This window comes from Neophocaena asiaeorientalis, unplaced genomic scaffold, assembly GCF_003031525.2.
Source record: "Neophocaena asiaeorientalis asiaeorientalis breed wild unplaced genomic scaffold, Neophocaena_asiaeorientalis_V1.1 scaffold704, whole genome shotgun sequence".
In the NCBI taxonomy this organism is placed as follows: Eukaryota; Metazoa; Chordata; class Mammalia; order Artiodactyla; family Phocoenidae; genus Neophocaena; species Neophocaena asiaeorientalis.
Genome location: NW_020175050.1, coordinates 2,079,373 through 2,105,610, shown reverse-complemented (window position 1 = coordinate 2,105,610; position 26,238 = coordinate 2,079,373). Strand labels below are relative to the sequence as shown.

Sequence of the window (26,238 nt, the reverse complement as noted above, 5' to 3'; positions counted from 1 at the left end):
TTCCATTTGTTGGAGGAATGCAGCTGTGCCACCTGTTAGGAAGCTTCTTTTCTGCCAATCATATCGCAACCTGTTTTTTTGTTGTTGTTGTTTTGTTTTGTTTTGTTTTGTGGTACGCGGGCCTCTCACTGCTGTGGCCTCTCCCGCTGCGGAGCGCAGGCTCAGCGGCCATGGCTCACGGGCCCAGGTGCTCCGCGGCATGTGGGATCTTCCCGGACCGGGGCGAACCCGCGTCCCCTGCATCGGCAGGCGGACTCTCAACCACTGAGCCACCACGGAAGCCCCGCAACCTGTTTTTAATGCAACTTGACAGAACGGTTTTAAAAATAAACGTGCACATATTCTTGTTGTTATCCAGCAAGACAATTGCATTATGAAAAGTTACTGTAAAATATTAACGATTAATTAAGCATTTTGGTATCATCACAATATTGATGTATGTTAACTTTTGAGAATTCCGTGTGTTACCCTTGAGTAATATCTAACTACATTCTGCCTTAAATAATTGCAGGCCTCCATAAAGCAACTATGATGAACTCTATGCCCCCCCTCATAATTTTTTTCAAAAAATTCTTGAACTGAAAATGGTTTGAGCATGACTTTTTTTCTGTTTGCTGTTTTGCACCTTTGCTTCCTCATCTGAAAATAGGTTAATAAAATGGGCAGAGTTACCACAGAAGCTTGCAGGGATAAAAATCATCCAGTAAAGCTTCTGAATGCATTAATCTCCAATTTCATTTAAATGCCCAGTAGAATGAACTCTGCCCAACCAGTTGAGGAGTTTTCTTATTTTTGCCTTATTTGTTTTCAATATATGAACCAAAAGGAGCTACCTTTTCTTAATTGAATTAACATGGCCCAAAATTAAATTAGGTACAGATTTTAACCTAAGGATCAGTGGATAGTCATCTTACACCCTTGGCTGCTATTCTTTCTAAATGAGAAGGAAGAGGAGGGAAGGAGAGAAGGAAGACAAAAAGGGGAAACAAATTTTACATAGATATCTTCTTATTTTAACTAATTTACATCATTTGTCATTTATAAAGAGAAGCAAATACTAAAGTTATTAGTTTCCTTATGAGGATAAATGAAAAAAAATTCTTGTAGCAAAGAAAGAAATAATTCCACACATATATCGTTTTTTTTTGCTATTTTTTTTAACATCTTTATTGGAGTATAATTGCTTTACAATAGTGTGTTAGTTTCTGCTGTATAACAGAGTGAATCAGCTATATGTATAGATATATCCCCATATCCCCTCCCTCTTGCATTTCCCTCACGCCTCTCTATCGCACCCCTCTAGGTGAACCCAAAGCTCTGAGCTGATCTTCCTGTGCTATGTGCTGCTTCCCACTAGCTATCTATTTTACATTTGGTAGTGTATATATAAGTCCATGCCACTCTCTCACTTCTTCCCAGCTTATCCTTCCTCCTCCCCGTGTCGTCAAGCCCATTCTCTACATCTGCGTCTTTATTCCTGTCCTGTCCCTAGGTTCTTCAGAACCTTTTTTTTTTTAAAGATTGCATATATATATATATATATATATGTTAGCATACAGTATTTGTTTTTCTCTTTCTGACTTACTTCACTCTGTATGATAGACTCTAAATCCATCCATCTCACTACAAATAACTCAATTTCGTTTCTTTTTATGGCTGAGTAATATTCCATTGTATATATGTGCCACACCTTCTTTTTGTTGCAATGGTAAATGGGAGTGTTTTCTTGATTTCACTTTCAGATTTTTCATCATTAGTATATAGGAATGCCAGAGATTTCTGTGCATTAATTTTGTATCTGCCACTTTACCAAGTTCATTGATTAGCTCTAGTAGTTTTCGGGTAGAGTCTTTAGGATTCTCTATCTATAGTATCATGTCATCTGCAAACAGTGACAGCTTTACTTCTTCTATTCTGATTTGGACTCCTTTTATTTATTTTTCCTATCAGATTGCTGTGGCTAAAACTTTCAAAACTATATTGTATAATAGTGGTGAGAGTGGGCAACCTTGTCTTATTCCTGATCTTAGTGGAAATGGTTTCAGGTTTTCACCATTGATAATGATATTGGCTGTGGGTTTGTCATATATGACCTTTATTATGTTGAGGTAGGTTCCCTCTATGCCTATGTTCTGGAGAGTTTTTATCATAAATGGGTGTTGAATTTTGTTGAAAGCTTTTTCTGCATCTATTGAGATTATCATATGAATTTTCTCCTTCAGTTTGTTAATATGGTATATCACATTGATTGATTTGCATATATTGAAGATCCTTGCATTCCTGGGATAAACCCCACTTGATCATGGTGTATGATCCTTTTAATGTGCTGTTGGATTCTGTTTGCTAGTATTTTGTTGAGGATTTTTGCATCTATGTTCATCAGTGATATTGGCCTATAGTTTTCTTTTTTTGTGACATCTTTGTCTGGTTTTGGTATGAAGGTGTTGGTGGCCTTGTGCAATGAGTTTGGGAGTGTTCCTCCCTCTGCTATATTTTGGAAGAGTTTGAGAAGTATAGGTATTAGCTCTTCTCTAAATATTTGATAGATTTCAGCTGAGAAGCCATCTGGTCCTGGGCTTTTGTTTGTTGGGAGATTTTTAATCACAGTTTCAATTTCAGTGCTTTTGATTGGTCTGTTTATATTTTCTATTTCTTCCTGGTACGGTCTTCGGAGGCTGTGCTTTTCTAAGAATGTGTCCATTTCTTCTAGGTTGTCTATTTTATTGTCATATAGTTGCTTGTAGTAATGTCTCATGATCCTTTGTATTTCTGCAGTGTCAGTTGTTACTTCTGCTTTTTCATTTCTAATTCTGTTGATCTGAGTCTTCTCCCTTTTTTTCTTGATGAGTCTGGCTAATGGTCTATCAATTTTGTTTATCCTCTCAAAGAACCAGCTTTTACTTTTATTGATCTTAGCTATTGTTTCCTTCATTTCTTTTTCATTTATTTCTGATCTGATCTTTATGCTTTCTTTCCTTCTGCTAACTTTGGGGTTTTTTTGTTCTTCTTTCTCTAATTGCTTTAGGTGTAAGGTTAGGTTGTTTATTTGAGATGTTTCTTGTTTCTTGAGGTAGGATTGTATTGCTATAAACTTCCCTCTTAGAACTGCTTTTGTTGCATCCCATGGGTTTTGGATCGTTGTGCTTTCATTGTCATTCGTTTCTAGGCATTTTTGTATTTCCTCTTTGATTTCTTCAGTGATCTCTTGGTTATTTAGTAGTGTATTGTTTAGCCTCCATGTGTTTATATTTTTTACAGATTTTTTCCTGTAATTGATATGTAGTCTCATAGCGTTGTGATTGGAAAAGGCACTTGATAAGATTTCAATTTTCTTAAATTTACCAAGGCTTGATTTGTGACCCAAGATATGAGCTATCCTGGAGAATGTTCCATGAGCACTTGAGAAGAAAGTGTATTCTTTGGTTTTTGGATGGAATATCCTATAAATACCAATTAGGTCCATCTGGTCTAATGTGTCAGTTAAAGCTTGTGTTTCCTTATTTATTTTCATTTTGGATGATCTCTGTCCATTGGTGAAAGTGGGGTGTTAAAGTCCCCTGCTATGATTGTGTCACTGTCGATTTCCCCTTTTATTGCTGTCAGCATTTGCCTTATGTGCTGAGGCGCTCCTATGTTGGGTGCATAAATATTTACAATTGTTATATCTTCTTCTTGGATTGATCCCTTGATCATTATGTAGTGTTCTTCTTTGTCTCTTGTAATAGTCTTTATTTTAAAGTCTATTTTGTCAGATTTGAGAATTACTACTCCAGCTTTCTTCTGATTTCCATTTGCCTGGAATATCTTTTTCTATCCCCTCACCTTCAGTCTGTATGTGTCCCTAGGTCTAAAATGGGTCTCTTGTAGACAGCATATATACAGGTCTTTTTCTCGTATCCATTCAGCCAGTCTATGTCTTTGATTGGAGCATTTAATCCATTTACATTTAAGGTAGTTATCGATATGTGTTTTCCTATTACCATTTTCTGAATTGTTTTGGGTTTGTTATTGTAGGTGTTTTCCTTCTGTGGTGTTTCCTGCCTAGAGAATTTCCCTTAGCATTTGTTGTAGAGCTGTTTTGGTGGTGCTGAATTATCTTAGCTTTTGCTTGTCTGTAAAGATTTTAATTTCTCTCTCGAATCTGAATGACATCCTTGCTGGGTAGAGTAATCTTGGTTGTAGGTTTGCCCTTTCATCACTTTAAATATGTCCTGCCACTCCCTTCTGGCTTGCAGAGTTTCTGCTGAAAGATCAGCTGTTAACCTTATGGAAATTCCCGTGTATGTTATTTGTTGCCTTTCCCTTGCTGCTTTTAATGTTTTCTTTGTGTTTAATTTTTGATAGTTTCATTAATATGTGTCTCAGCATGTTTTTCGTTGGGTTTATCCTGTTTGGCACTCTCTGTGCTTCCTGGACTTGATTGACTATTTCCTTTCCCATATTAGGGAAGTTTTCAACTATAATCTCCTCAAATATTTTCTGTGTCTTTTTTTTTCTCTTCTTCTTCTGGGACCCCTATAATTCTAATGTTTGTGTGTTTAATATTGTCCCAGAAGTCTCTCAGACTGTCCCCAATTCTTTTCATTCTTTTTTCTTTATTCTGCTCTGTGGTAGTTGTTTCCATTATTTTATCTTCCAGGTCACTTATGTGTCCTTCTGCCTCAGATATTCTGCTATTGATGCCTTCTAGAGAATTTTTAATTTCATTTATTTTGTTGTTCATTGTTTGTTTGCTCTTTAGTTCTTCTAGGTGTTTGTTAAACGTTTCTTGTATTTTCTGCATTCTATTTCCAAGATTTTGGATCAGCTTTACTATCAGTACTCTGAAATCTTTTTCAAGTAGACTGCCTATTTCCTCTGCATTTGTTTGGTCTGGTGGGTTTTTACCTTTCTCCTTCATGTGCTGTGTGTTTCTCTGTCTTCTCATTTTGCTTAACTTACTCTGTTTGAGGTTTCCTTTTCACAGGCTGCAGGTTTGTAGTTCCCGTTGTTTTTGGTGTCTGCCCCCAGTGGGTAAGATTTGTTCAGTGGGTTGTGTAGGCTTCCTGGTGGAGGGGACTGGTGCCTTGTTCTGATGCATGAGGCTGGATCTGTTCGGTGATGCGTTTTGGGGTTTCTGTGACCTTATTATGGTTTTATGCAGCCTCTCTGCTAATGAATGGGGTTTTGTTCCTGTCTTGCTAGTTGTTTGGCATAGGGTGTCCGGCACTGTAACTTGCTGGTGGTTGAGTGGAGCTGGGTCTTTGTGCTGAGATGGAGATCTCTGAGAGAGCATTTGCCGTTTGAAATTACATGGGGCTGGAAGGTCTCTGGTGGACCTATGTCCTGAAGTTGGCTCTCCCACCTCAGAAGCTCAGGCCTGACACCTGGCTGCAGCACCAACACCCTGTCAGACACACAGAATGTAGCACGTGAAGTAATGGTCCCCCAAAGACACGGACATCCAAATCCCTGGAACCACGTGGCTGGTGTGCGGTGATGGGCACCCGGATATTCTGGAGGGGCAGGGCAGTGGCCTGAAATGCACAGGTCGACCTGGTGTCCTCTCGGTAGAGCAGGGCCATCTGTGCCGGCCACACTGCCTAGCGTGGCAGGCACTCAGCCGGGGCTTGACAGGCGTCTGCACCCCAGATTCACGTCTGAGGCCCAACCCACCCATATATCTTTAAATCTCTGTATTTCATTTACCTAAAAACTGGTAATTTATAATTAGAAGCCTTCTTCTAGTTTTCACCAAATGAATTTTACTTATAATGAAGACAGATAAAATAACATACAATGCAGGAGGAAATGAGTTTTAGAGCCTGGTCTTAATTCTTTAAAAAATATACACTCTATACAAACTCACCAACTTGATTTTGCTTAATAGCAATACAAAAGTGACTCCCATTTACCATTTTAAATTATCATTGTTTCATATTAGCTAACGATTTGAGTCTTTGACCTGTAGTGTGTGTGAGTTAAAGTAATTGTGGCTATTATTATATCTACCAAAAATATAGATTTTCTAGGTTTTGCCAGTATAAAGCATTTATTTTTATATACTGGGATTTAATATTTAATGGTTTATCTCAAATTCCTAATTCGCTGGTCAATATACTGTTGCCAGTTTTTATATTTTAATCAAGAAATATAAATTTGAAATGACTCCATGCATGTCATAGAAGAGAAAGCCATGATTTTGTTCTCTAAAGCAAGTCATGGAGAGTCTAAGTGGGTGACTATTCTACCCTGGTTCTGGTGCTATCTTTGAAGAATTTACATTTCAAGTATAAGAAAAGGTGGTTAAAAATCTGATGAATCCAAGTAGTTGCTTGTGAGAATGAATAAAGTCCATTTTTTCCCTGATTAAAATTGAATGTGTTACTTCCCTTCCTGCTCACCAAACACATCAATACAGATGCAAATAAGACAAGGCCACTTCCTGTAAATCAGCTGTCAGTATGTATCAGGGAGAAAAACAATGAACAAGGAGAACTGCTTCTTGTAGAGGCTGTGCCGTTCTTCTATTTGCAAGAAGAATATTTATGGCCCTCCTAGCTGGCAGCAGAGAACACAAAAATATACCTTCATACACTTCTAATGCACTTTGTAAATTAAATCAATTCAAAGCATAGAATTTGAGAAGGTTAATAGAATTTCTTGGTAACTGTTTAATAACATTAATGTGCTGTTGGTCTGATGTCTTATTCAACTGCCTACTATATATTCCTAATTCTCACTCATAGGTGAGCCTTAGAAAAATTTAATAAAGATTGTTTAAAGGTTGCCAATTTTCCTAAGAATGTGAATACAGTAAAATGCAATTAATAAAACATTATTGAATCTTTGATTTAGGTTCTATTAGGATAGCAATAATATTGTACATATACATGTATAGTGCCTTATATAGTCCCCTAAATGTGTATTAGTTCCTCTAATTTTGAAATTTTAAAAAAAATTCAAGAAAAGTAGGGCAGGTGTTCCTAGCTACCTATGAAAGGGAAACCAACTAAGGCTTTGAGTGAAGTAATTAACCTAAGAGGACTCACTGAAGAGAAGTGAGGAACGACAAGCCAAAACTCATGTCCCTCTCCCTCATCAGACTGCCTCTTATTATAAACACCAATTTCCATCACACCATGAATATGCAGAAGTGCTGGCAGAAAGTTCTGGGTAGTTACATGTTGGATAGGTCGATTTTAATTAAGCTTTTTAAAGTATGCTAATTACAATTGTTGGTGAATTCACTTTACATTTCTGTTGTACAAGCCTAAATTTTTGCATTTATATCGGTGTTCATAAATCATGATCTGAGGGGCTGAAATGCCGCAGAGGTAGTCTGCATTAGAAAGATATTTCTGTATCAGTTAGGATCTTTGGTTTTGGGCAACAAAACCGGACTCTGCCTAACTGGGACACATGTTGGTTGGGAAGGGGCTGGGCACTCATGACCTGAAAAGGAGGCCCAAGAGCCAGGTTTGGAGGGTCTCCAGAATGAACTCCATTTCCTCCTTGGACTATGTTGCACAAGATTTAGAATTATAGGAGAGAGATGGGCAAAGCCTCTACCATGTCATTATACCAGGAAATGAGAGGACAACACAGGCTGAAGGAGCTTCCTGGGACACTGTCTTAATCAGCCAGCTGCCATAACAAAAATACCATAGCCCGGGTAGCCTATAAGAAACAACAGTTTTTTTCTCACAGTTCTGAAGACTGGAAGTCTGAGATCAGGGTGCCAGCATGGTGAGGGTCCTCTTCTGGGTTGCAGGCTGTCTACTTCTTACATTCTCACATGACAGAGAGCAGAGGAGCAGTGAGTTCTCCATGACCCTTAGAGGGCCACTAATACCATTCATGAGGACTCCACCCTCATGACCTCATCTAATCCTAATTACCCTCTCAAGGGCCCCACCTCTTAATACCATCACATTGTGGGGGTAGAGTTTCAACATATGAATTTTAGGGGGACACAGACCATCTATAACAGGATGAAGATGCTCCTTTCCTCTGGGTATAGAGAGGATACCTCTCCCATGAGGGTCTTATGACCTGCTTTAGGGGAAGGAGAGAGAGTCCTTCCTGTACCTGACATTTCTCAAATCCCCTTAGCTTAAAACTTTCAATATGCCAAGGTTGGCCATATTTTGGAGTAGCGTATCCTGAACTCCGTCAACCCAAAGCAGAATTTCTATTTAATGTGCCAGGTGATGATGGCTAAAGGGACATCTTTTTTTTTTTTTGGTTTAAAACAACACATGTTTATTATCTCATAATTTCCATGAGTCGGCTTTTATGGGTTCTCTGGACACAGCTTAGCTGGGTCTTCTGCTTCAGTGCCTCTTACAAGGCTGTAATCAGGTTGTCAGCTGGGGATGTGATCTCATTTGAAGACAACTGGGGGGAGTTACTTTATTTTTTTTGTTGTCTTCTTTGGAGAAATGTCTATTTAGGTCTCCTGCCCATTTTTGGATTGGGTTGTTTGTTTTTTTAATATTGAGCTGCATGAACTATTTATATATTTTGGAGATTAATCCTTTGTCCGTTGATTCATTTGCAAATATTTTCTCCCATTCTGAGGGCTGTCTTTTCATCTTGTTTATAGTTTCCTTTGCTGTGCAAAAGCTTTTAAGTTTCATTAGGTCCCATTTGTTTTTATTTCCATTACTCTAGGAGGTGGGTCAAAAAAGATCTTGCTATTAGGGCCATCTTTATAAACTAGAAATATTTACATTTCCAGACTCAAAGAACAAAGATCTAAGAATAGTACAAAATGTTGCCCCACATCATTGGAAAAGGATGGTTATCTACTTTGAATGTTTTTCAATTCTCATCCATACATTTTTATACACATAAAATGAGGGTGTAAGATCTAGAGCAAGACACAGACAGAACAGGTGATGGGATGAGCAGAGCCTCTTTCAGGCAGGCCTGTCATGTCCTGGAACCATTTCTCTCCTACCCTTGTACATGCTCTTTCCTCCCCTTTCCCTGCCTGGCTCATGTGAACACTGAGTCTCTACCTATCTCTAAGGCCAACTCTACTGAAGCCTCTATGTCCTTTTGCCTGGCTCAGATTTTTGTTGAAAATTAATTTGAAACCCTCTTCTCTTGCTACTCTCAGCAGGTCAGCAATTAACTGGAAGTTTAGGGCCCCATATTTGTCCTGTTTATTCCAAGCTTGTGTCACACATTAAAAACAGGCTTAAACACAATCAGAATGCTCTGTGTAATGGAAAACCTGGGCTGAGAATTCTCCCCGAGTCCCCTCATTAGCTACACAGCCCTGGGCGAGGCCCCTTACCAGCCATCCAGCCCTGGACAGGGCACAAGGCCCTCAAGGCCTGGAGGCAGGCCAGGTCCTGCCATCTGTGTACACTCTTGACCACTGTTGTGGCTGGCAGGCAGTACATGCTCAACTAGTATTTGTTGAGTGAATAATCAGATAAACACATGAATAAGCATTACCTCTCTGAGCCTCAGTTTCCTCAGTTTGTAAAATCAGGGAGCTGGGTTCCTTCTATTACAAGGATCTATGTGTACCATAATCACTTACGTGGAACTTTGAAGAGAATGCAAGCTTTAGGTCTTCACTGATATATTTAAGAACACCTTATTATCATTTTGAAAGGTGTTTGAGATTATGTGGGCAAATGCATCCATTTTTTCCCTAAAAATTAAAATAAACTCGTCTTCGCCACAACCAAACAAGGGAGGATGACCCTGCATAGAAGGGGCTGAGCTACTAGCCAGGTACTTGTTGAGAAACAAGTTAACCCAAGTTTAAACAAGTTTAAACCTGTGCAATGAGCAAAAACTTAACACTTATAGAGTATCTATGCTGTGTCATACCAAGCTATTTTCATATATGCTATTTTATAAAATTCTTAAGAATGCAGTGCAGTTTGTATTATTATTTAATAAATAAGAAAATGCAGGTTCAGAGAGATGACTTAATTTGCTCAAGGACATATAGATAGTAAATGTATACACCTAGGATTTGAATTTAGGTCTGAATAAATTGTTCATTCTTTCATATCAGCCTACTTAATGTTTCATTTTGAAGACGTCTACCTTTTTGCTTTCATTTCCTTTTATGTATTTTTACTCTGCACAATCCTTAACTTGAGGCCTTCTGTGACTTTTTCTCCTCCTCTTGATTCTTCCGTTATTTCTTTTCTAATTTGTCCTTTGAATCATCTATTTTCCCTATTGAGCCAAGATGTTTTTCCTCCTCTCCTTTTCTCCTGAGGGTACAGAACTCCCCTACTTCTTAAATCCCAGTGCCAATTTACTTATTTCTAAATCTCATTTTCAAATAATTATCTTTTAAAGTTTGTCTTCTTTTCCTTTTAAATTGTGTATTGTGTCCCCTGTTGACATTTTTAAGTCCTTTATACATGCTACTTGAATTAAAACATTTATATTTAAAATTTTATGACTACCAATTATTCATATTTGCTGCTTGCTTTCCATTATGAAATCATAGTTTGACATGAAAGATATTATTCTAAAAAGAAATCGGTTTATTAAAGCAGCAGAGTAGAGCTAAAAAGAAGACTCTAAGATAAACCAATACTTATTCATTCAATACCTGTTTGTTGATTACCTACTATGCCTCAGGCATGATTCTAGTAGAATCCTCTTGATTCTAGGAGTTTAAGAATAGACAAATAGCTAGGTAAAAAGATATTAAATGAGACAGATAGATAAATTCTTTCTATCTGCCCATCTGCCCATTTGTCTGTCCACCTATCTTTAAGAAAAAGGAGTCAAGAAAAAAAGTATGATTCTAGTAGAATCCTCTTGATTCTAGGAGTTTAAGAATAGACAAATAGCTAGGTAAAAAGATATTAAATGAGACAGATAGATAAATTCTTTCTATCTGCCCATCTGCCTGTCCACCTATCTTTAAGAAAAAGGAGTCAAGAAAAAAAACAAACGAATTCTCATTTTTGTTCTAGCTCTTGTTTCAAAGTTTAAATCAACTCTTACCTCTCTATATATTTTAGAAAATTTAATTTTCACTAAAATAAGCTTTCAGTTCCTACAAATGTTGACTTTTAGCTCCAAGAGTTCTTTAGTTGGTTGGGAAATCATTTCTGGTAAACTGCAGTACTGCAGGAGACTTCTACACCTTTGTTACTCCTACACTTTTATTGAGTACTGACTATATGTGCTCAACATTTGTTGTTAGCAAGTTCCATGTATGATTTTATTGTATTCCTACAACTGATCTATAAAGTATATGCTGTTATGTTTTGTTTCATATCATATCAAAGAATTTTTCAACCAAAAAATTGGGCAGAAATACATTTAGACTTGCATGGTGATTGTTAAGAGAAAGATCTGTGGCTGCCCTGAGTTTTCAGAACCTCGAATGAATCTCTTACTAATTACTAAATGTTAACTGAACATTTATGAGTATGTGTCATATACTCCCTCTAGGATAGTATAAAACCTCAAGAAGTCTAGGAAAATGGCCAGATTCTTGCCCTGGACGGTTCTCAACAATATTTGACATACACTGTTTATTTAAGACCCTGTAGCTCCTCCATTCAGAGTACTATTTGACCCATAAATTTGTAGGGTATCTGTCCAATCTGCCTTGGCTCTTACAAAATTAAGTTTTTTTAAGGTGCATAAGTATATTGAGAAAATAATACATTTCTCCTGAGTATGCTAGTTTTGCTCTTTTACCTACTGTGTGAGAATATGATACGGATATAGCATCTTAATATACTTTACATTAAAACTTCTCATGGTAAATTAAAATGGGTGTTGAAACAGAATTCTTTTTTATGTATATACCAAGTCTCAACTATATTGACTCATTATAAACTTACTGAAGAAGATTGTAAAAAACTTAGACTGTAGCTATCGAGATTTGTAGTTCTGCTAAGCCCTGTTATTTAATCCTAAAAATGTTTAAGTACATCACATATGTAATTTAAATTATTTAAAAGTTTATTTTACACTTCTTGGAGACTCAGAGCTCCTTAAATTTATTTCACAAAAGGCCCATCTTCTCTAAGATAAATTTAACTTCCCTTATGCAATTAGTATTTGGAAAGACCCTGCAAAGGGACCTTCACAACAGAAGGAGGATGAGACTCAGACCTTTCCTCTGGTCTTCCCCAGCAGGCCCTGTTCTGCAGTTAAATACCACTTATAATCATTATTCAGCATTCAAGAAATATTTATCAAACGCCTGTCATGTGACAAGGCCTGAGACAAGAACCACAGAGGGAACACCAGTTGAAGTTCAGTCCAGAGAAAATGTTTGGTTTTCGTGATGCACTGATTTACTTCCTTTAATCAAACATAAACCGTGGAACTCATCCCATTGCCTTTTTTCCCATCCTGTTGTGAATATCAGCGGTATCTTTTGGTTTGGGTACAAATCGCTTTCCTTAGCATCATTTTTCCGACAGAATCCTCCTCCCGCCAATTCTCTCCCTTGCGTATTTAGACTTTTATTGTAATGGTTCCTTCAAAGTCGTTTTGGAAGTCGGAAAGCCAGTAAGTAGATTAAATTGGGGATTGACAAGTCAGAATTCTAGTGTAGAGATTTTTTTCCCTATGTGTTTGGTAAACCTCTCTTGAAGAAAATGGAAAAATGAATTGTCTGAACCTGCAGATTCTGAGGTGCAGAGAACTATAAGAAGTTACGGCAAACGAGCCAGATCTGTAGGAAGTAGGGTTTCTGTTACTGAGGATAGTACCTTGCACATTCATGTTGTCAGACTGTATATACTTATTTATTTTAAATGGTATAATAAAGACTAATTGGAGAAGAGTTGGTTAGAGAGCCTCGGAGGCAGGAGTTGTCTTTAGACGATTTCTGAAAAAGCAGGTGGGTGAAATCAGAGCCTAAGGGAGATCAGTTGGCAGAGGCTAGGAGAAGCTTATGCTGCTCTCAATAAATGCGTAGCTTTCATCACAATTATTTTAAATGAGCAGTTTCTCTAACCAAAAGTATATCCTCTGTTTTTCTCCCACAAGTATTTTTTATCTCTTACCCATCCGTTTGTTAATCCATTTGATTAATTAGAATGCTCGTATAAATGAGTTTGGGTTAATTTAGTTTCTTGTTTTTCAGAGTGATAACTAGAAAACCAATTCTGATTCAGTCTTTCATTGCTGAAAGTATTCTCAACATCCATTAGATCACTTTTCTGCCTTAGCAAATAACAGTATATCAAACACAATTTAGACTTCTTTCAAGAGTCATAGAACATCAGTATCTCTGGTTCATTATTTTAAATGAATCCTAACTTTATGGTTTTGTAATATGAAAAGTGGGCTAGCTGTTTACTGACCCCAGCACCAAGCTTGTAGGCTGAATTTTAAAACAAATCCTTGTTTGTTTTCTAGTGATTTTATGCTCTCTCCCTAAAAGTAGAGCAAAAAGGAAAAAAAATGTCTAGTTAATTAAAAGTTCTATTTGGCTATGTTCTAGTTAATTTGGGTCTTTCTAAATACTAATTGCATGAGGCAAGTTAAATTTATCTTAAAGAAGATGGGCCTTTTATGAAATAAATTTAAGGAGTTCTGAGTCTCCAAGAAGTGTAAAATAAACTTTTAAATAATTTAAATTATATATATGATATACTTAAACATTTTTAGCATTAAATAATGGTTTAGTAGAACTACAAATCTTGATAGCTACAGTCTAAGTTTTTTACAATCTTCTTCAGTAAGTTTATAATGAGTCAATATAGTTGAGACTTGGTATATACATAAAAAAGAATTCTGTTTCAACACCCATTTTAATTTACCATGAGAAGTTTTAATGTAAAGTATATTAAGATGCTATATCCGTATTATCATATTCTCAAACAGTAGGTAAAAGAGCAAAACTAGCATACTCAGGAGAAATATATTAATTGGGTGCCCGGGTGGGCTAGAGGACCCACCCGGACACCCAGTTAAGATGGTCTGAGCCTTTATCTCACATCCTCTCAGAAGCGTCAGAACCTGCCCAGTGTTTTCTTGTTTGATGTTTTATTTTCTTGTTTTGTTTTGTTCTGTTTTTATTTCGAATTGAAATTCCTGCTGTGGGATCTTCTTGGTTATCCCTTCATCACATTTGCCATTTCTTCCCCAAATCTCTGGTAACAGAAACCATGGTAGCAGATTTTTTTCGTTTTTACTGAAGCCTTGGAGGTAGCAATGGGGGGATGATGTTACAGAATGGGTGAGCTCTAGACATCACTGAAGTAAAGACCATAGCCATCTCTCCTCAGCTGTGGCTTTCTGCAAAGCTGCAGGGGCCTCTCTTTTTCCATCCTTACCTTGGAAGCACTTTAGAATCCCTTGTTGCTGTGCAGAGCAACTTGACTCTCTTGTCTCTTCCCTCCCATTTAGTGGTTCAAAGATCCCATCTTTGCATAATCAAACTGTACATGAGATATTTCCCAATCAAAAAGAGGAACCGTCCCCAAGAGGAACTTAGTCCTCCTGGAGCACCTGGCCCAAATTGGAACCAGATTTTAAAATGGTAAAGTTTTCTCCCGGCTGCACATACATATCTCACTGAACGGGGTCCTGGGAATCAGGTCACGACCCTCCAGTATCCTGGAACATCTACCAATTCGATCTCACCCGTTTCCTCCCATAAGTGAAGAGGCCTCTAAGCTGTTGAGCCCTAACTGTGGCAAAACCACAGCATACACTTAAAGAACCTGAGTGGGCTGGCTGGCACCTTTCCTTATTCTTTACATTTAGGTACTGCTTATGCAGAGAAGCATGATGAGATGAGTACCCTCTGGTCAGTATTGTTTTAGGGCATCTTTATGGAATAAAGAGAAAGAGAATGGCCAAGAGTTGTTGGTGTTTGCCGCTGAATAACCACAAGGGAAAATCCCAGAATAATTATGGACATATTTTGGTATCAGTAAAATGAAGGGGTTTGGTTAGATTGGCTTCAGGATCCCTTCTGGCTCAGAACATTCTTTGATACTGTGATTCAATCAATCGTACATATCCTTAAAGTCTTAGAGCATGTTTTCTGAGTACATCCCAGTAGAATACCTTGTCTGCAAAAGACTGAAAGTTATTATCTGGGAATAATAAATCAGACCAAAAAAGATGTAAAGTCCATGGTATATTATTAGTTTCATGTTTGCTAATCCTTATTTTATGAGATTTAATTTTCATGACGTTTACTTTTCCATTCAGCCTGTTGTCAGAGAAAAGAATGATTTTTTTGTTCAGTGAAGAGACAGGCCAGAGACTAATGCATGTGTGCTTTGCCCTTGCTCAGATAAATGCTGTAGTTATGAGAAGTCATGGCAGGATGTGGAGGCCTTCTGTTTACTGTGATAAAGTTAATACCTTACAATCTTTCTAAGGAGTTTGTAAGATGTCACAGATTTATTTTCAATATAATTTCAAAGTTGGAAAACTAAGAAATATGAAGCCTGATTCCTGATAAATTCATTATCATAATACCATATTCAGAACAAAATTACATATGCAGCAAAAATATTATTCCATATTTTATTATTACTCTGAGACTATACATTATAATTTGCAAATTATTTAAAATATACCTGAAAATAAAAAATCCTCTTGAAAGTATGTGGAACATTTTATATGATTATTTAATATTGTCTCTTATTTCTTGAACACTATATTAGGGAATTGTAGTCTATATGGTTTTATAAAAGTAAAGCAAATCATAGAGTAATTGGGCTAGAAGATGCGTTAAGAGATCATCTGTCTCTATGAAATGTGGGTCCTCTTTTTAAAGGCCTCTGGGGATGGAATGGAGACATTTTTGGGTGCTGCTCCAGAATTTATTACCCTGGACATCCAGGCAGCTATCACTCCCTTCACTCTAACATGGCCCTGCATTACCTACGTGCATTTTCACCTGTTTATTTTTTATATACAGCGAATGCTTGCAAAGTAATTAGCACACTGCCTAATAATTATTAAATGCTCAACAAAAGATATTAGTATTGTTCTCTGTACAAGAATTTTTGAGAGGCTAACCAAAATCTGGGGGAAATATTGGTCAATTAATAAATGTATTATTAAAATATCTTCATTTGATAAATATAGATGCATAATTCTAAGTAAATATTTCTAATAATTGAATACTAGAATGCTATTAATATTACAAACAAAAATTAATATATCAACATACCAACAAAAATTAATCATGTTGAATTGAGACTCAGGAAGGAAGAACGTATTTAAATCTACCATTCCCCACTTCTGTCTATGAAGAAATTGCCCATTTCCAGATATTTCTTCCCTGCTCAACCAGTCTTTTGGCTATAAACAAATAATAATGTATACATAATTTGAGTGAGCTACAATTTAACGTTCTTGTATCCACCAATTTTTTTAACAAATTTGGGGGAAAAATAGCAAGCAGAGCATGATTACATTAATAAAATTCTGTGATTATATTTACTTACATATATGTAGATGTACATTTAAGAAATTAGAAACTACTGTAAAACTTTGTAATGACACTTGTACAGATTATAGGAAACCTTCACAGGAAAGAAGAGACAAGTAGGTAATTTTTATAAATGGATTATTTGGGGAAAACCTTATCAAGAAAAATTGCAAGTACAGATATCCAAATATTCCTAGCATCTACCTTTGGTCTCACCCACCACCAACCCCACCAAATAACCCCCACCTTTATGCAGAACTAAGTGTCTTCCAAGGGCAGTTTTCATAAAGAGAAGTTTACAGAGATTCAGGGAACAAGTGTCCAAATATAGTGTGGGTGCCTTACTATCTCTCATATCATGCAGATTTTGGCCTCAAGGCCTGAATATCACTAGGTCAGAAGCTCAATTTTATTAGTATATCTGAAAGATAATTAGTCAATTAAGAAGTAGAAGTACAAAAAATAGTTTAATGTACAATAAAGTAGTTTACAGTGCAAATATAAGCCTGGCTCAGATTCCGATTCCAGTAATTTCTGCTGAGCCTACGCTTTCTACCTGATATGTTTTCCTCCTGATCTAAATATATTATTTAGATGTATGAAATTTGATTATTAAGAAATAAATAAGAATATTGAATTCCAAGAGTAATTTGTTCAGGTAACAGATGAAATGAAGTTGCCCAATGGACAGTTAATTAGCTGGACCAGGTGCTCTATGAGGGCATATGTCTGGTTTCTCTAGCACCTGGTACAGTGCCCAGTCCATGTAAATACTTAACAAATACTGACTGCCTCAATAATGGTGGGTGGTCTCACGTCTTTATTTTCTAAACTTTAGTGGTAGGAACTACCTCTTACTAGACCGTCCCTTTCATTCACTCAGCAAATATGTGTATGTCTTAGTTTTGAGTGTGTTGTTGTAGGTTAGCAAGAAATTGTTTAATTGCTCTTGACATAATGCAATGAAATTATGTAATCTGATCAATAGCAGGGAAGCATAAATTTGTCAAAATGTCTAAAGTGAAGCCTATTTAGAAATCATTAGAGATCATTGCTAGATGTCACTGGTAATTGTTTTGGCACCAAACCATCAGTGAAGCAAACCAGGATGACCTTCTTAGATCCCAACTAGATCCTAAATGCCATTAAGTGCACGAAAGCATAAATACATTATATTTCATTCTAATCATCCTGGAAAGAGTTAATGCTAACTTCTAAAATAGGCTAAATGTTCTTCTAGATACGAGCTGGCTTAAAACCCAATTTGCCACCAAAACTTTCAGTGACTAACATGTTATTATCAGGCCACGTTTAAAACAATTTGATATGCTGGCTGAATACTATGCATGAAAAGGAAGTAAGGTTAGCCCGTGTATTGTTGCCTGCCATTCAGCTACGAACAGAAGAGCCAAATCAACGCACGTTCACGCAGGTTTCTTGTAACTCGAGTTATCTTCTTTTTCATTAATTAAACCTAGCTAGAAACAGATTTTATTGCTTACAAATGAGTGGTCCTTCTGCTTGTGCACTTTCATGTTAGACCTCATATTAACAATATTGATTATTTTAGGGATTTGCATAAACTCAATATCGCAGTGGACTGTTTTATACTTGTTTTGTATTCTAAATCAGACAGATAAGGCAAAAACATGAGGGGTGAATAAAATGCTCCGATGAAGATAGGTGGTCAAATAGTTCAGAGATTTTTTTAAACTTTGCTTCCACCGCCCCTGAAAAATGCTCAAATACCCTAAAGAATTTTTATTAACAAGACAAGCTGCTTTAATCTTTCCTCTCAAACTTTATCTGCCAATTTGCCTATCATTTGTGCTGTTGGAATATAATTTCATATTTCTTTATGTTAGTTATGGCTTTGGGCTAGAGTTTGGGGGCATGAATCTAATACTTATCCATCTTCCTTCTTAGAGTTTTCAGCCTGTACACGAGAGAACAATAGACAGGGGTCTGTACACAAGAGAACAATAGACAAATAGTAAACAAAGTGCCAGCTAATTAACGGGACCAGGAAAGTGCCCAACATTCTTCAAGTTCAGGACTCCTGTGAAAAAGTTGCCTTGGCCAGAAGGCTCCTTCTTTCTTTCCCCAGTTCTCCTAAATGAACTCTCCAAATATAGGGATTGGATTAGATTGTTTCAATGTGGAGAAAGGCCAGTCAGAACTGGCCCACAGGCACCTGGCAACCGAGGGCAGAAATGGGGTGTGACATCTACACAGGTTGACACACACATACACACCCACACACACATACACAAATATAGCTCCTTCAGCTGCAGCTCCTGGGTAGTGTGGTGTTTGGACATCCCCCATCTGTTCTCACTGAAGATTTTTTAAACCCTTAGCCAAAAGTAGCTGGGGAAATACCTTCTTTATTATTCGGTACTTTTTTTTTTCTTGTGCAGTTCTGAATTACCTACCTGTCCTCTTCCTCTATGTGACATAGGTCTATGTCCAAAGCTGGTCTTCTCTGCAAAATTGTGTGTAATACTTGTGTCCTTCACTCAGGGGGCTTAATACTAAATGCAAAGAATTATCAGTCTTGAGATCTGTTAACACTCCAAGTTTTATTTTAAAATAGTCTTCAACAATTATATTTCCAGGAGGTTTTCTTTCTCCAGTATGATCTGCTAAATGCTTCCTGACTGTTCAGTCTTGAAAATTTCTTTCTTTTTTCTTCCTTTTTTTTTTTTTTTCCATTTCCCTGAAGCTTGAGCCCCTGGGTCTGTCTCTAATTATTATACCTCATGTTTGTTTGAGGTGAACTATGGTGATGAGAAGGAACATTTGTATGCATTTCCTTCCCTAGACAGAGCCCAAGCTTAGAAATGGTCCGCAAGCAATTGCCTCTTCATCACCTCCCCTGCTTTCCTATGCAAAAGCCATGCATGTCATGATGCTTCCTGGGTGTCACCAAAACCATGTGGGATGCAGCCATCTGGGGTGTAGAGTTGAAATATCCATGGTCACCATCATAGGTGTTAATCACAAAAGAAAACAATTTCAGGTGGAACCTCACTTTAGGTGCATTTCCAAGAGACTTTAAATCACACTGAAGTTTTCTTCTGATAAGGGGGAAGTCACGAGTGGGAGGGGAGACTCCATTGAAAACCACTGTCTTCTCTACTTGCCTGCCAATAATGCAGAGGAGAACATGGTGACAGCAACTTCCAGCCGGTAGGCACATCCAGAACCAACAGGGTGGCTTGAATCCTGTGAACTTTTCCCTCTTTACTGTTCACTTCAAATCACTTTAATATTCAGGAGTCCACAGTTAGACGTGGACTGATTGGGACCAAATGTATAGCAAATGTATTTATATCTTATAGAAATGTTTTAAGTAACCTGTTGTATAATGTCCTTTGACCCAGAAATGGTCTTTCCCCTTCTTGTCTAGCACAGAAATAAAGTATCAGAGGGTTTTTTTTTGCTTTTCTTTAGAAAGATAAAGATTGTTGCTCTTTTTCTTTATAGAATTAAAGTTAATGATGAATAATAATAATTTCCTACCCCTAAATTATTAGATAGCAATAGTCACCATGGTAACTAAATTGAGTGCTTTAAATTATTTCTTATAATATTATTTTTAGAATTTTACCTAAGGTGGGAGGTAGATTCATTTAACTATTTAAATACTAAATTTAGAATGCAGCTGTGTGTTATAAATAGTATGAACAAAAGCATAGCATTTGTGGATTAAAATTCTGTGACATTTTTATATTAGAGAAATTATAAACATAATTTTGGATGTTTGTACCTATTAGTGTTGGTGAGATGCAATATCATAATTCATATTTTTACAATAAAATTAATAATTAATGTTGTAACACCAAAATCAGAGATACTACATTATAACAAGAGTAGTTTTTAGAAGTCATGTATGTGGGAGTTCCCTGGTGGCCTAGTGGTTAGGATTCCGTGCTCTCACTGCCTTGGCCTGGGTTCAATCCCAGGTGGTGGGAAAGTGAGATCCTGCTAGCCACATGGCGTGGCCAAAAAGGAAAAAAAAAAATGCAAGTGATAGAAGATTGTTTAAAACAATTTTTTAAATAAAGTCATGTATGTGAATAATAATAAGAAAATTATTATGATGAACTTAATTGTTAATGTTTATTCTCTAAGTAAAATTACACCAATGTAACTATCTTAATGTTTAGTTCTTTTTTGAATAGAGTAATAACAAAAAATGTCTTAATAAATAAGAGCTAAATATTTTAATTTTGTGGCGTGTTTGACACTTTTAAAAATACTTTTTTGGTGATTTTTAAGGGGAAAGATATATCAATATCTGTGTATCTGTGTATCTATATTAGAAATAGGAATTAGGAATTAGATAGTCATGTTATACATTAAGATATTTGATCAATACTATTAGGAAAATTAGGAAGTTTTCTGGCCTTTGAGTTTAGAGATAGAGCAAATGCATGTAGGGCAAATTAAAAATTAATCCTCTAACTTCATACAGTATACCATTTTTAGCTTGTAGTTTACTGTGATTCATAGCATGTTAAGATTAATATATATACATAAGCCCCACATCGTTCTAAATCTGAGTGGAGTGAATGATTGCAGTGACAAGTTTAATTAAAGATGTCTTGCTTTTCTTCTTTTGTGTTCCAGAAATACTGCTATTATAGAATGGCTCTTTGTATCTAATATTAAAATTTTAACACTACTTAAATTTGTATTCACTGAATATTATGTTTCCTGTGTTATGTAATTGTATACAAAGGAACTTCAGACTGTTCCAACAGAGCCTAAATGCTTTCCTTACCTCAAAAAGACCTTGTAGTTTACACGATGTTCCTCATAAATTAAACCCTGATATGATTCTGTATCAGTTCACAAAAGAACAATATTAAGCTTCATGTAAAATACATACTATAAAATAAATACTTTATTGCTAGTTGTGCCAGAAGAGACATAGCCTATTTTTAACATTAAGAGTCTCAAGTCTTTTCTACAGAAATTGTCCTTTAGTGAAGGGAGAAGATAACACAAAAGATAACACAATGAAATTATGCATTTAACTTCCCTTTGTGCTCAGAAGTTCAAGGTTTTAAAAGTTTCATTATTATCTTTTGGGCAAAAAGTAACATTGCCACTGTGTGAATTTGGGCCTGATTGACCTGGTATTCAGGTCTCTGTCTCAGCATCCTGCCTCTGCATTCAGGAATCCTTGGTGGTAATGCACAGGTGATGCTGAAACTTATCAGTTCTGTTCGTTTGGATCAACTGATACATTTGTAATATACGGCTTTTAGGTGAATTCAATAAAGGACATAAGAAGTTAATCTAGTAGAGGTTTTAATCAGTGGTTAGGGTAAATGGGAGAATTCATTCATTTGTTTATTCATTTAACAAATACTTGGCAAGGCAGAAATAGAGACACAGATGTAGAGAACAAACGTACGGACACCAAGGGGGGAAAGCGGGGGGGAGGGGGATGAATTGGGAGATTGGGGTTGACATCTATACACTGGTATGTATAAAATAGATAAGTAATAAGAACCTGCTGTATTAAAAAAATAAAATTAAATTAAAAAAACACTTAATTGAGCATCTGCTGTGTGCCAGGCCCTGGGCTAGTTGAGGCAGATAGGGCAGTGATCGAGATGAGACCAATGTAGCTTTTAATCTACGGGGAGATGAGGAGAAACAGTGGTCAAACAGCTTACAGGGAGGTGTAGTGCAGTGGCCCTGAATGAGGTACTTCTCTGTCTCTGATGCATCTGTAAAATACCTCTCTCATAAAATAATAGGAGTGTGTGTGGGAATATCTTTTAAAGCACTTAGCAGAGCACCTGGCATATGGTAGGCATTAGGTACTTGGTAGCACCCTTTCTCTGCTGTGTCAAGGTCAAACCATGCCCTCGGAAAAGACAAAGGTCAGTTCTTTGTTGCTGCCTTTGTCCTTATGGAAGCCTTGTGTCCTCCACACTAGGCAGCTGTTCTTTCTGGTAAGGGGACAAGTGATGGGAGAGGCTGAGCAGGGGGAAGAAAACAGGTCATGGAAAGGGGGTCCTGTGAGAAAGGTTGCCTCTAACAGCCCCTGGTGCAGAAATGAATTTTCAGCTGGCGGGCATGTTCAGGGAGAAGGAAGGTCCGATCCCCTGGCCTCTGATTGCAGCTTGTTTTGTTTTCCCTGTGTAAAATGTAGCAACCCTACATGCTGTTAAATTTTAATTCAATTCAGCAAACACTTATTTAGCACCCACCATATAAAAGGCTGTGTAACTTGCTTAGAAATATGTGGGTGACATGACCCTTTCCTGGAATCTTACAGGATAGAATTATCACTTAGGTGACATTGGTTTTTGATAGATTTACTTGGGATCTTTGTTAGATAGGTTAAAATACCAGTGTGTGTTTCTATTATAGAAAAAACAAAGGAAGAAAAAAGAAGAAAGCCTCTCACATAATCTGCTTTAGAAGAATGAGTGTCTTGTAGTGTTTTGAATGTCTGTGGTAGAAGGTGACACGCAGCCAAATGTTGTGAGTGTTTGTGAACAAAATGGCAAAATATAATGCTTTGTACCTTTCAGGCAACTCTAGATTATATGGAGTAAGGTCAGTCATGATTATTAAACGAGAGTACTTTAAAAAAGATAAAATGAAAATTTATATTCCTTTTAGAGTAAAACATCTTAAATTTCTATGAATTGTTACGCCTCATGCGTATGACAAAAATATGCAGTACAAATAAATTGCACCTGTGTGAATTCTTCTTTCAAGGTACCCGAAAGCTACAAATCACTTTCATCTTAATGGGACATCATATAAGCTAGTCCACATTTCATACCAGTCAGATCAAACAGGTGCAGAAAGCATGCATCAGGATTGCAGTGTTTAGTCCTTGCCCTCGGTATCGTATTAGATGGAGTAAGTACATACACAACCCAGTGCATTTATAGAAAGACACAACTATTCTAGATGTTGTTTAGATATGGATAGCATTGTCCTGGTCCTGGTAGCTGCTAATGGTGACGCTGACATTGGCACTCAGGTATAAAATTGGATTTAAAAAGCCACTCTATGGACAACAGGCTTGGCTTCCTTCAGAGCATATATTATACTGTATTCTTTGGATTGTGCCTATTGACAGAATATTAAAACTTAAAACCTGTATTTTTGGCTTAGAGCCTTGCTTTAGGGTCTGCCTAACAGCTGGCTCCAAAATGAACAAACTTTCAATGACTGCTGCTCATTAATGAACCTACTTTCATTTGGGCTTAAATGAGGTTTAGATTTCATGTCTAAGTCACACAGACGCCTACGCAAAAGGTAAGTGCTTTTGAGAAACAGCTAACGCTGTGGGAGTTTAAATTAGGAGCACAGAGAGATGTGTATCAGTGCTCCAACAACTGCATGTGAATAAAGAATTAAGAAAGCGGTACTTCCAGTAATAATGTTCAAGAGGTTTGCAAAGCTGTGCACCTATGGATTTTCATTTGGGCTGAAGAAAGGGAGTCCAGGGCGTGCTGTCCACACACAATAGACCTTGTTGCCTGGTACATAAAGCGCTCCTACTGGGCAGGAATCCTGAGGAGTAGATGAGTTCCGTTCTGAGACTCACCCCTCTGAACATCACACCTGGAGAAAACTGTTCTCTCCTGAGTCCAGGCCTTTGCCCGGGCCATTTCTTCTGTATCTTCTTTGTATTTCGAGCTCACAGGACTCTTGTCTAGGAAGTCTTTTTTGACCTACCTACCAAGCACCCCAAAGCCACTTGTTTGTTCCCATGTAAGGGCTCACTACCCTGAATTGTTATTTTTTTAACCCCAGCAACTCTGAAGCAGTCTGGGGTGGGTCCCAATAATTTTTATGAAATAAACTGTCTGAGCTGTGACCTTCCTGGACAGGGTCATGGTTTCTCTCATCATTGTATCCTTAGCCCCTGGAACAGTGTCTGAAAATAGGCATTCAATTACTATTTACTAAATGAAACTAATTTTTAAATAGTTAAAACAAGAGTTAAAGTCCTATGTTTCTTTCTGTCACTACCAGAGTTTTAGCTGACCACTTATTTATTTGTTAAATCATTTAAAACATGCTTTCACATAATTTGCTGATATGATATTAGCCATAGTTGCTGGTGTTATATGAACTGACTGACAGACATGAAATGTCCAATAAACAAGTTTTCTCTCTTCATTCCTTTCATGACATAGATAATTGGTGTCTGCTATTTTTTAGCTGGCCATTAATTTAACTGTTAGATTTTTTCAAAGTATGATTTCACAAAATTATAAAGACATGTTTTCTGATCGTATACAAACTGTCTGACACATTACCCCTTTCATTCCTCTCATGTCATAGAGGATGAGGGTTCTCTGCTCATTTACACTGATTTCATAATTTAACTAGTTTAGAATTTTATTTTATATTTCATATTTTAAAATATATCTTTGATTTTATCAGTCTTTATATTTTACAGTCTTGCGACAAGTTCAGTACATTTGATTTTTATTCAGCAAGAGTAAACATCAGATGGTTCAGAATGCACCAAAATGTTTTAGAAGTATGTATGTGTATATACATATATATACAATATACGGAGATAAATGATGGATGGATCAATAAATAGGTAGATTGAAAATTATAAAGCAAACAGGATAAAATATTAACAGTAGGTGAATATCAGTAAAAGGTATATGGATGTTATTTCCAGTATTTTTATTTTTGCAAATTTTTACGCATTTGAAATTTTTTCCTAACAACTACTTAGAAAAAAAAAAGCAAACAGCAAACTTCCAATTACTTCATCACTCTTAGTTACCAGTGGTACATGATATAAATGCTTCATACCTAATTAGGAATAAAGTAGTGTTCATGATGAGCCTAAAATACAAAATGACAGTGTTAATATGTCACTTTGTCTTCCATAGAGAGATGTGTGTATGCGAGAGTGTGCTATGCCCAGGGGCCGTGGTTCATATTTATGTGTATTTCATCAAATTCCCAATGTCTAACTTGTCTCAGCAGTAAAAATTCAGTGAGGCCAAAGATTTCACGGACCAAGACTTATACATTAGCGTAACATGAACCAGGCCTAGGCAGATATGTTGAAATTGTGCCATGTGATCCGTACTTCCTGCAACAGAGGTTCTCTGTTCTCTAGTCACAAGAAACATTTGTTGAAGACCTTGCTTAGCTTCAAGGGTGGAGTAGAGGCTAAAGGTTAACCCGGTCACCATGTCTATTAAAGATGCCGCCATGGCCATGATATCATTTTCTGAGTTAAATTTTGTTCTTCAAACCCTTGTTGAGGTTACTATACACATAGCACTGCACTAAACACTGCAGGGATTGTAAACTGTGAAAGAGAATTGCTTTTTTCAGATCTTCTGTAGCATTTAACATTCAACCAATACCTCCTTCTGGAAGCTGTCTTTTCCCTTGTCTTTCTCCATAGCTCTCCCTCCTTCTCCTCCAGGCTCTCGGGCCAATCTTTGTCAGGCTAAGACCAAGGTTCTTCTCTGTCCTCTGCCTCCTCACCATCCACATCTTTCCTCCAGGGCCACTCTTCTGTCCTCATTTATTCGGAGTTGCTTTTTTTCAAAGGCCTGTCTCATTCTTATGTATCCTGTGAACCTGATAAAGCCTTCTGTAACTTAAAATAAATACATGGCACAGCTTCTCCTGAAAGTTCAGGGATCAGTTCCTTGATTGCCTCAAAAAACTATCATTTTTGAGCCAGCAGGACTGTGAGAAATATAAGCAGAAGACGTTTCCCATAGTCCTTTTGCTCATTTTAATTAAGTAATTATTTTACAGTTTTCAAGTGTTTGCTGATTTCTAAAGTTTCGGCTATCGGTATGTCA

At 36.9% G+C, this 26,238-nt stretch overlaps 1 protein-coding gene across 1 annotated transcript in view; it reads left to right on the top strand.

Moving 5' to 3' along the window:
- The window catches only part of PACRG (parkin coregulated), a gene marked incomplete at its 5' end in the record, with an annotated part of 428,573 nt that overhangs the window by 39,985 nt on the left and 362,350 nt on the right, over positions 1–26,238 (top strand). The window lies entirely within an intron of this gene.